Below are 12,366 nucleotides of genomic sequence, written 5' to 3'. Positions count from 1 at the left end.
AAGAAAAAAACACCTCCCAAAACTCAAATTTATTTAAAAAAAAATAGAAATAACTTAAATGTTTAGGTATCACAATAGTTGGTAATGTGAATTAGCTAATCTTTGCAGCTAATTTAACTCATAATAAAACATCATATTTTATAAGCTCTCCCTATGTTTTTTTTAAATGCAAAACTAATTTGTAAAGATCACCAGGGTGACTGAGAAATTTGAACCTTTGAGGAATTTGAACCTTCTTCAATGTAACAGACTGCCATCAGTGTTTTTGTTTTTACGAAATAACATACAGAATATTTTTCATGCCCAGACAAGAGTTGGCCACTTTTATCTAACAAAGTGTAGGCCTTGAAAAAAATGTATCTTTAGCCAATGGTGGAAATACCTGAAAGCCATGCTCTAAAAATATAGACTTCTTACCAAAAAATGTCCTTGGTAGAAGTCACCTATCAGAATATTATTTGAGGAAAAGTTTTAAAGTATCTAATATTTTCTCTACTTGAATATCAAAAGGAATGTTATTATATTAAATTTACTTGAAAGTAGGGCCTACACGAAAATGCTCTCTTCTAATTTTGAGAATTATTACGTTTATTTCTAGGGGTCGATGAAGTACCTGAAACCCACACATGATCTGATATTTACTGTAATTTAAGTATCAAAAGTATTTTTATGATGTTAAATATACTTACATTTTGAAAGTAAAAGTACAAGTAAATGGTATGAATAAAAAAGCAAATGGTCAGAATTCTAGGGATTTATGTCTTTGTAACATACGCCATGCTAAAATGGAGTTTACATTACTCTTGAAAAAAAAACAACAACAACAATTAGGTCTTTTTCAAGTTGAAGGATTTAAAGAACAAAATCCAGTTTCAGAAATGTAGTAGAGTGAAAATGAAAGTTTACAGAAATTTTAAAAACTCAAGTGAAAAACAGATACTCCCCCAAAATACTTAAGTACTGTAACAAAGTATCATTACTGTGTACATTACACGATTGTTGATTTCTATGTAACATGTACACCACCACAAAAATGCAGCCTACATTACACTTGAAGAAAAACAAAGCCTTCTTCACACGATTTAAAAAACAAAATCCAGTTTTTCTTTCCCTCCCATGTCTTCATTTGTCTGTCCATCCCTTCCTCCCTTCCTTCCTTATTCTGTACTAAGTAACTAAGAGGCACTGTGGAAACGTATTGAAATAAAAGTATACATTTTATGTAGGAAATGTGGAGTAAATGTGAAAGTTAACAGAAATATAAAAACTTAAGTACAGATACTCCCAAACAATAGTTAGATATAGTAATAATGAAGTGTTATTACTCTGTTACATTACACCACTGTTGGTATCTTGATCGAATAGCAAAGTTAAAATTTGATTAGTAATCAATTTTGCATAATTTGCTAAAATAAATAGAAAATAAAATTAAGTATTGATCTGTTAGAACAGATTGGTCCCAGTGGTGAGAAAAGCTGTCCTTGGCAGTGAGTAGGAACTAGGCTACTGAAAATTGAGCTCAGAGAAGAAGCAATTAAGAAGATAATTTCTCCTCTAAGATCAATAAAGTGTGTCATGATTATTACTATGTGGAGTACTTTGCATGAAGTGATGAGGAAGCTCTCAAAGCTCTCACTCGCATAATCTTGCACGGTGACTCAGAAAATTAGATTTCAGATGTGAGTGGCCAAGGTGAGATTCTTCATGTGGCCGTGTCTGTGTTTTGAGGACTGGAACTGACTGGGAGGAGAACCATGAGACCTGCCTATACATCTCAGCATCTTTGGCTTGCCATTTTACAGGTGTTACTGTGACCTGAATAAGCAACTAGAAAATGGATCAAAAATGGATGATTGATCATTTTATGTCAGTCAAAAACATCTCAGGCTCTGCTGCAGGGAACATTATTCACCCACAGCAGATATGCTTTCTTTTTTTTTCTCTCCTGCTTCACACAAGTTCATACAGACATTCAAACCTTGCAGTGTTTAGCTTGCAAAATCATAATGTTGAAAAAAAACAAAAAGCACAGTGTTACTGTAATGTACATTGTATAAATAATGTGATCTACACTGAACAAAGAGAGAGAGTGAAGTGTGAAGTTGTCTTACAATGGCTGAGTATTGACCAGATCTTTTTAGTTGTTAAAACAGTAACATCTTTACAGAGACCTTTCCAGTTTGTCAGGAGAAATAAAACTCAATGACCTCACAAGTCAGTGAGCCACATATCAAAATCCAGTGAACATAGTTTCCCTCTTGGTATTATTCCCAGTTTTTGTGATTTGGTGCAACCTTGGTTTACACATCATAAAGTGAGTGCATTCCTCATGAACAAGTTGATCTGATTAAATGATGTAAATATGAAAATAATAGCAAAACCACAATAACCAAACCTATGCAGCAAATGAATGTGTACAATCTAAGAATTCGCAAACATGTTACTGTTGGTTGAAATGGTACTTTGCATTTTACAATTTTAAAATCTGGTGTTTTATCAGATGGTGGTGCTATTTAGCATAACCAAAGGATCACACTGAATACAGTCTCACATATATATTTATCCAGCCTGAACAGCATGCACAGTAAGTAAGGCGTTATTTATATAGCACTTTTTAAAACACACACTTACAAAGCACTTCACACACACGTACACACACCTAAAACAAATGAATGAAAGAATAAAATTACAATATAGAAGACAGCACGATGAGAGACGGACAACACCAAAACAAACAAAAACATATCACATGGAGATGCTCTACAAAAAATGCTTGCCTAGAGGCCTATGTAGTTTTTTATAATCTATCAATTTTTGTTCATAAATTTGGGTTAACTGCCACTCTCCATAGTTTACCAAATAAAAATAAACAGGCACAGGAGCCTGGTTGTCCACTAGATGTCTCTTCATCTCCACTTTAGTGGAGAGTATTAACTGCATGCTGTGTAGAAGATGAGCATCACATGATACTTTCCCTCTGTGGTCTGTGTGTTTTTGTCTCTTTGTCTAAATTATGCCTCACCTTTACCATTTGTTTTTTCTTCTTGCTAGAATATGATTTTTTTTTTCATTTTTATTTTTATTCACATGCATCCTGAGCAATCACTCCTGGCTGTTACTTTAAATTTATTCTTTCCCGAGCCCCTTGCCCACAGGTTGTTGCCATGGCAATGATGTTGTTTGTCATACTAATAGCGTCAGATTTCCAAATATACTGAAGAATGATCTCCCCTCTGACAGACTGGAGCCTCTGTCTTTTTACACAGCTCAGCATTTTGATTATGCAAATGTTTGCTCGTAGGATATCAATATGTGCCTGTGGTGACAACATGGTAATTAGTTAGCATATTTTTTGGCTGCTCTAAATGAAATACTGTTGCACTGACTAATTAACTACCTACAGCAAATGAGTCACACTGAGCTGCACCCTGCGTCTGCCTTTAGGTGGCAGCATCCCCACAACTGATGCAACATTTTTCATACACATTTATATATTTTCTGTTCATGCATCTGTTTACTCTCACAATGGTTTGTTTTATGCCTGCAATCAACTCCGGGCCTATCAGCAGGACCATCTGTGATCTGTTGCTCGGTGGTCATTGACCCATCTGTGACTTTGTCTGTCTGTCTGCCTGATGAGGTTAATGGTGATTGACCTCTTGAAAGGAGTCATCTGAGAGTCTCGTGTCGGACATTGTACAAACGCCAACATTAGCTGTCCCACGAACTAAAGGACTTCTTGTTGTAGTTTTTGTCTTGTGTCTTTTATTGTTAAATCTGCAGTTATGTGTCTAGTTAATCACTTTTTTCTGAATGGAGTTGTTTTGCCAGCAGTAAAAAAAAAAAGAATGACAAACCAATTCTCTTTGTGTTCGTGATGCACTAGCTGTTGCCCTGTGATGATAAAATGGTTGGACTCAGTGTTGCCATGGCCAGAAGGAACATTTGCAACCCGTCTTATGCAATCTTCATTTAGGTATGTCTTTTTTTACTTGCATTTTTTTTACATACTGAATCACCAATCCTCTTAGAAAAATACTGCTTTACCTAAACCTGCAGCATGGGGAGCTTAACTGTCAAGATATCCGTTGTTTTCGACACTAATCTGTCGGAGATATGACAGTGAGGCACATGTGTTGGCTTGGTAACCAATCTAGTATCCAGTGGCAACAGAGGTCTATTGAATGCTGGGTGGCTCTGTATTGGCTGCTGTGCCCACCACTCTCCCATGTCACCAAGTCACAGACGCACATCCATATAGCAGCTCTGAATAATGGTAGGGTTCTGTAATATTCAGCTCAGGAGTCAATATTGTGCGTGTGTGTGACTGGGGAGGGGTCACCCAGGCACTGATATTACAAATGCTCTTTGTGTTCAACAACTTAATGTACTGACCTGGAGGTGGTAGCACTTTCTGTCTCTGTGTGTCACTTTATCTGTGTCTCTCCATCAAATATGAATATACACAGTTTATCACCATTTCAAATGAACTCCCTCCTGATGCATTTAATGTCCTCACTAAAAAAAAAAGGCATGGAAGCATTTTTTTTTCTTTGCCTTTTTTAATTTGCTTGGGGCTATAATAACAAAAATTGTTGTTGTTTTTCCTAACAGATCCCCCCAACTGTTGGGATGGCCCTTCATGAAAGGTAGAACAGAAAGAAAAATCAAAATTACAAATCATGTACTGTTATAATGCTTGTAATATATTAGTATACCAACATTTAACAATTTGTGACTATGTCATTAGTGGTATTACCAGTACTGCTATTATTCTATGTATGTATTATATATATTTGCCATTACAGTACTTTGAAAACATCTCAGAAGTGGTAGCACTGATATATTTTGTATGTAATATAAAATGGAATTACAGAAAATATATGGTATTAAGAACAGTAAATATTCATGCTCTTTTTATTTCATAAAAAATGTGAATTTATTATCAAACATCAATACCTTTACAATAAAAATTAAACCGGTTGAGCATGGCTTTAGACAGTAAAAAATCATACTTTTGAAATTAGTTCACTATAAATATAATGGATAAAACTGAATGTATAATTTAACAACAATGAATGATCAGAATGTTTATTGTTTTTCGTAGCAAACGGTCGATATTAATGATATAAACTTAGCTTCACTAGCTTTATCATAAAAAGCCAATTTGGCCCATTTGGTAGAGCATGTTTTTAAAAAATGATTTAACCTTTATGGGACTTTTACTTTTTGTATAAAATGTCATAAATCTGTTCATCAAGACCTCTGAATTATAACGTCGAAAAAATATGCCCACCTTTGAAAGCCTCAGCACACAGAGCCCCCATGTGTAGTGTGATCTTATTAAGGCAGACACAAGACACAATGACATCTAGTGGATTTTTTTAGTATAATAATCATAAACTGAATGGTAGAGATAGCTCAATCAGTTAAATTCAACACATTTTTCTTTGAGATATAGTGAATCAAAATTTGCTGTGTTGAGCAGGGTGTTAAAGGGTTATATTATATTCTCTGATAAAAAATGTCTCCGTTTTTCGTCATCACTGAGTGCTATCCACATCTGAAGGCATCCGCTCAGGCAGAGGCAGACACAACAGGATAAGCGTCTTTGTCTCAGACTCCTGTCTGTCAGAGACACCCCCCCCCTCCCAGCTTCTCCTCTATTTGGGCGGCTGTTACAGAGAGGGCAGATGGCTCATTACCATAAATAGGACAGAGAGAGAGAGTGAGTGAGGGGGCCGTGCACACCGACCAACAGGACCATGCCGCCCAAAACCAAGGAAATGGGAGGCCGTTGCTAGGAGAGAGGAAAGACAGCTTTATGGCAACACAAAGCTGATTCCCCCATCCGACCTCATCTCGCTCCCGCCCCCTCGTTCCCTGCTCTGGGGACCGAGCCTTGAATCTGCTGGTCGGGGACAGATGGTCGATGGGCCCCACCGTCTATACAGCTGGACATGGGCTACACTGACACAGTCAGACCTGGCAGGACTGAATCACACCTTATCCTGTCCAACCTATGAGAAACAGGAGCGGAGAGTGCTGAAGCCCAGGCCATCAGCTAAGAATAGATCCACACTTGTTGCCCACAGGAAATGTGTGGCTGCACAATAGATGATAATATGTTGAGAGTTTGGCTTTGTAGTAGGATGAAAATCATTCACTGAGGATAATCACAGGTTTTCTCTTGCATCTCTTTTGCTGCCATTTAGTTCCTAAACAATTAATGGCAATGATTTGGTCAATCCTTGTATAGGGAAGTACTAAAATAATACACCCACCCACTCAAACACACAATATCCCAACATGACTCTGATCTGACGTAAGTGTTTTTTTTTTAGCCACACCTCTGTTATTTTTAATCTCTCTTGTTTTTCCCAATCTGAGCATCCCCATTTGAGTCACTGACCTTGTTTTTAATGACTGCCATATTTGTTAAATGTAGCCAACCATATTCAAATATAAAGAGTGCACCAAAATAAAGGAGTGTGGGGTGAGGTGAAGCACTCAGGAAGTATATCAGTCAAGACACCACCTCTGAAACAATAGCACATCTGCTCTCACTAGACCTCGGGTTGAAAGGGCAAGAGCAGCCAACTGTCTCACAAACAAGAAGGAGGAGAAATCAATTGAGAAAACGAAGAGAGTCTAATCTAGATCATTTCCGAAAAAATGTATCATATTTACGTTGATGTAAATGCTTCACTGTGCCAGTTACTGAATGGTTGTTGCGTCATAGTTTGATATGAGATTACACACAAAAAGCAGCTTAATTTCTTGTAATTTGCTGTGATAATTAATGTTGGTTGATTAGGTTTGAGACATTTCACAATTCCCAATTTGGGAGTTGGGGTGGGATGTTTGACAACATTGCATTCGTGTGCTGGAAGGGAAGAGGGATAGGAAAAGAGGGCAAAAAGGACAACTAACCAGAACGAGCAAAAGAAAGCGTGGCAGCAGCATGACAAGTAAGCAGAATAGAGGCGGTCCTGCATCACCTAGCCATCCGCCCTGGTTGCATAGGAACACGAGGGCCATGCCTACCCTGCAGACACACTCCTTTCCTCTCTCCTCTGCCACGCTTCATTACCCAGTGCTCAGCCAGGCACAGAGAGGCACTGCACCACTTTCTCCACACTACAGCCGTGTGCCCGCTCACAGCCTCGCAGCCAGGCTCCCCGCAGACCCGGGCAGGGTATACGCTGCCCCTCAGGCATCGGGTCACACTCACTTTATATGCATAGTGCAGAGACAAACATTTGGGAGGTCTGCACTGGTATGAAAACTAAGCAGTGGTTTCCAGCCTTTTTGTCAGATGTACCGCCACAGTCCTGTTAGATGAATTTAAGTATCCCTTCATTGACACCACCTGTCATGTTACAAATGTATTTTTGAATCAATTTTTAAACAACATATTATTTAACTAATAATAATATAAAAATGGATGTTCAAATAATTATTTCATATTTGAACTGTTAATGTTTTGTTCAAATAACATAGTGCCCCTAAAAATCTCTCATAGGGGTGGTCAAATTTTTCAGGGTGGCACACCAAAACAAAACTGAATTTCAGGAGCTCTATTATTTTTGCTCTTGAAGAATATAGGCTTTGAAAAACTATGTCTATGTGACAGCTAAGGAATCACATACTGAAATACTCTACATATAATACTCTGTTATTCTTAAAATTGGCTCAAGGTGTCCTTTTTTCCTAAAAGAAAGTTTAAGTTTAAGTCTAAAGTTTAAGGCAGACTCGTGGCTGCCCATAGAGCTAATTTTTATTTAGATATCTTAAGGTGAAAGTTCAGGGGACTAGACTACAATTTAGTCTAACTTTGGAGTGTTATAGCCCTTTCTTGATAAGCTCTGCTGACATGGTTAGTACAAATGGATGCTGGTGTCACAGTCTGCTCTGCATCTCTCCTGCTGCTGTGGGACTTTTCCACTTACTCCGCCCCCACCTCTCTCCCCACCTGGGCACTACCCCTCATCAGCCTCATCACCTCCACCTGGTGCTCCCAGCTGCTCTTCAGCTCCAATCAAGGCAGTATTTAAGCATTGTCACTCCACTCGCTCTTTTCCAGATTGTCTTCGCTTTCATGCCTGACCTTCCAGTACTCACTCTCAGACTGTTTTCCTGGTTTTGGCTCAGCTTGCCTCTGGTCATCTCTCCTCGTCTCTGCCCCAGTAAACCTAACAGCCTTCTGTCTACGACCACGAGTTTTGCCTGTGCACTTCCTAGTTCTTGTCTGCCTGTGGCTGTGTGGTGTTGTACTGCTTCGGCTCCCTAGAAAAAGATTCTTGTGGCTGTCTTCAGAGCCTCCCGCCAAGTGAAATATCTCCTGTGTGAGTGCCGCTGGTGTTTGTTGTTTTGATGGTATATCGATTCCCTGCCTGTCCTCGTTGATCCCGTTTCCTGCTCCTACTAGATTTGTCTGCTCTGCTGCCTGCCTACCTGCCTGATGCCAACTCTGCTTCCTCCTTGACCACAAGCCCTGCCTGCCCCTCTCTGGAGTTCCCGCTTTTCCCACAAGCTCCCTGCTCTAAGTGTTTCTGCAACTTACCTGATACATTCACATGCCAGTCAGCTCCATGTTTAGAATTTCCCCACTCAAACTCTGAACTATCACCTGTGAACGTGAACTCACCCCAGTCTCTCTACGAACTCTGCTCAACCCATTAACTCTGCTCCACCCCAGAACTGATATCTGTCCCTACTTAGCTGCAACCTGATTATACTCACCTTTGCTCTATTCAACCTGCCAAAAGAATTAAATAAAGCTCTGTTATGCTGCAATTGGGACCTACCACACCCTATTACAGCTGGTTAGTTCAAATGAGCATGCCACTTGCTCCCCTAGCCCCCCTTGGAGGCACCACTGTCAGCTCCGTTTGTATTTATACAAGCTGCCAACAGGACTGGCATAAGCTTATGTTTCCCTTCATCTTAGCTTTAGCTAGCTATTTCAACCATTGATCTGTTTTATGTTTTTCAGCTATTTATCCCTCACTTTTAGGAGTTCAGTTCTTTATCCTCTGCTTAATTTGGCTAACTGTACTACAATTTCCCCTTAATTTTATCCAACTGTTTATCCATTAATTTTAGATTTTTATTTCAAAAAAGAGCTATTGACTGTTTTAATTGTTTACACCTTAACTTTAGCTGTGTATTTTAAATGTGTTTTATTTTAAGGCATTTCTTAGCTTTTAGTTAACTAAACTGCTCACTTTGTCAACTGTTTTCGCAATAACTTTATAACACAAATGAATTACGACATTGTTCAGATGTTAAGACGAACTCAATACAAGTATACATATATGTATGAAAATCTAGTCGTAAATTCTAACATTCTTTTTTTTTCTTTTTATCCAGACAGTTAAGTTGATTCACAATCTTCTTTTGTACACTCTGGCAACTACATCAATACTCTCTTTGCTACATGTATGCCTGGTTGGGAATCAGTGATACCAGATTATGAATTTATGGGTGCATTTCTTTTTCTTTTTTTTTAATCTGGTATAATCGTTTTAAACTGTAGGTAAAAAAAAAGCATGTAATAGTTCATCTGTGTATGATAATTACAAAGCTGCACACAGACTGATTATTGCAGTGTATTTACATAGCACACTTATTCACACTGCGAGAAGAACGTTAGCAATCCCTCATACGTGTCATAGCCCACTATGGAGCTGGTAGTGCCAGACAACGCTGCTGGGCACAAGACCATCATTGTCCTACAAGATAAAGTGCGTTTGTGACTGAGGCGGGGAGGACCCGATGCTGTGAAAAGATAGGAGAGTGTCACAGAACAAAGCTTTTGGTGTTGTGTAGTTGTTTACAGTGAAGCCATCAGTCGAATGTTACTGCAGACGTCTCGACTTCACGTTGCTGATGGGAGTATTTTAAACTCTAGGTACATGTCGGAGTGGGTTGCCTTTCCTGTATCCTACTCCTGCTTCACAGTTAATTGACTACAAGTGTTCATTTGCCTGCAAGGAGCAGTCATTAAGGTTGAATAACAAAATTTAGCTCGGCAATAGAACAGCCAGGGATCAATGGGTTAATTCAATTGCCCCTGCATGTGGTGTTTTGTATAGCAGGGCTATTTGAAGGCCTTATTATGGGAGTCATGCCGTTTTAGTGTGTTTAAAAGTGCAAAGAGATGGCATGGATATTGGTCAATAAAGAGGGGAAAAAAAGCACCGAAGGCAACGACATAAAAAAAGACCAAAGTTCAGTGCTGTGTGTTTGGTGACACAGTCAGATAAATACAGATGACTGAAAAGGCAGTCTGTCATTCATTTAGTCATTCATTTCATTTTTTGTATTTCAGACAGATTTTTTTAAACTACAGATTTTACTCACTCCAGAATCTTAAAAAGAAGCCATAATGGCCAAATCAAGTTCATAATGACTTTTTATATCATGTGGGTTTCTTTTAGCCTCATCTGACCTTTTCAGTGACTAACCATGTGACCATTCTTTTATGCGACATTACTGTAGCTATACAATGTAGTAATCCTTTATTTCCCAGACAGTATATTTTGTCATTTTTGTGGGTGTGGTAGAGGCTCTCAGCAAAGGGGGCTCTCTCAGATGTAAAAGGGGGTTTGGAACTAATTATTCAAATAAAGAGTGGGGTGTGGGGGGTGGATTCATTTTTCTAAGGGGGCAAGCTTTTCTAGCTACGCCCCTGCTGTGGTTCTTTAATATGATTAGAGCTAGTACTCTTGCTTATGTCTTTGTTGATTAGTGAAAGAGTGAATTGTCTTCATTTCAAATTGTTTACCTCTTTGTTTACTGAGCACTGATTACTAATATGAACAAACAAAATCTAGTAGGCAAAAATCTCTTACACTAAACATCTATTTCCCTGTCTCATTAAACAGCTCTTTATCATTTAGCACTTGTAAAATTTCACCTATTGTCCATAGTTCACGCTGGTATGCTTAAGCCCCCGCTGGAACAACCCTGATACTTGTGCCTGTTTATACAAGCGTTTACCCAATCTAACCTGAATAAATACACTGAATCAATACAGAATTACAGGATATTTGTTGACTGTTGAAAGGATCATTCCTCCGCCCTACATGTTGAGCATTTTATTGCCTGTGCATTAAAGGAGGCACTTATCAGCTGACAGATAACAGACAATCAGCACACTGCTGACACAATTCATAAGACCCGGTTAGCAGAAAGGATTGTCAAACAAAGGCTTCTGTAGGCAAACACGCTCTTTAGTTGAGGATAACTGCAGGCTAAAGCTGGGAGAACCTCCAGGGAAAACAAACCTGGAGAACAAAGAAAGTGTTGCATTTGAAACAAGTTGACCACGCCTGGTTGCTCTGCTGACAGTTAGAGGGCGCGAACAAGTAACATTGACAGTATTTTAACAGCAAACACATGAATGTAGCATATGTAGCCTTTAGGAATATTTAAAGGTAAAAATGAGATGTCTAACATGCTTTTTTGTGCTCTCTTCTCAAACAACAGTGGTTTACTCCTTTATGACTTGTCCTGACACTTTACGTGGCCTCTAGTAACTCCACACACAGTTAAGGTGGCCCTCTTGTCCTGGACAGAATGCAAAAAATACCTGTTCAAACCTTTAAAACCAGGAGTGACATCACTTTGATTGTGCTGCTTTCAGAAATGATTTTTTAAAAAGCTAGGAAAAAATGATAAACCAAATTATATATTAAATGTTTTGCAGACTTATAATATTTAAGCAATTTTCTGTCTTTAATTTTAATTTTTTGGGCTGTTTTTTTGTTGTTTTGTTACTAATTTTAAAGTAATTTTCTTGTTCTTTGGGGCCATTTCTTTTGCTGTTCATTGAATTCTCCCTATGTTTTTGAAAGAAATAAAGACAATTTGCTCAAATGGTTAACTGACCACAGTTGTCTAGGAAAATGAAATACCATAGAGCCCCAGTGCATCTGAGTGTGCTCTTGCATGCTTGTCTGTGCATGTGTGAATGTGTGTTAGCAACACGCTTTAATCTACGTCACAATTCTCTTGATGAGTCTTTCACTTCCCATTTCAAAAGAGGTTCCAACTAATTAGCTCAGGGTGCCAGTTGTCTGTTGGTCTCAGTCCCATAACAACTGCAGGTGATTGTTCCAACGTGTAGATCCTCTACAGCAACTTTACTTAGCACACTCTGTAATGTCTTCACCTGTCCCAGGTACATAAAATGGAACTGAAAAGTCCCAGAATCTCTTTTTCTTACACAACTGCATCTATTGTGTTTGTGTGAGAGCAGGCAGGAGAAAGAAAGATAGAACAGTACCTGGCATGTTTCTAAGAAACAGTATGCAAAATCTGTGTGTGACAGAAAGAAAAAGAGACATTTTGCAGCAT

This window comes from Plectropomus leopardus, chromosome 15 (assembly GCF_008729295.1).
Source record: "Plectropomus leopardus isolate mb chromosome 15, YSFRI_Pleo_2.0, whole genome shotgun sequence".
Classification (NCBI taxonomy): Eukaryota; Metazoa; Chordata; class Actinopteri; order Perciformes; family Serranidae; genus Plectropomus; species Plectropomus leopardus.
This window is presented reverse-complemented; position numbering follows the sequence as displayed.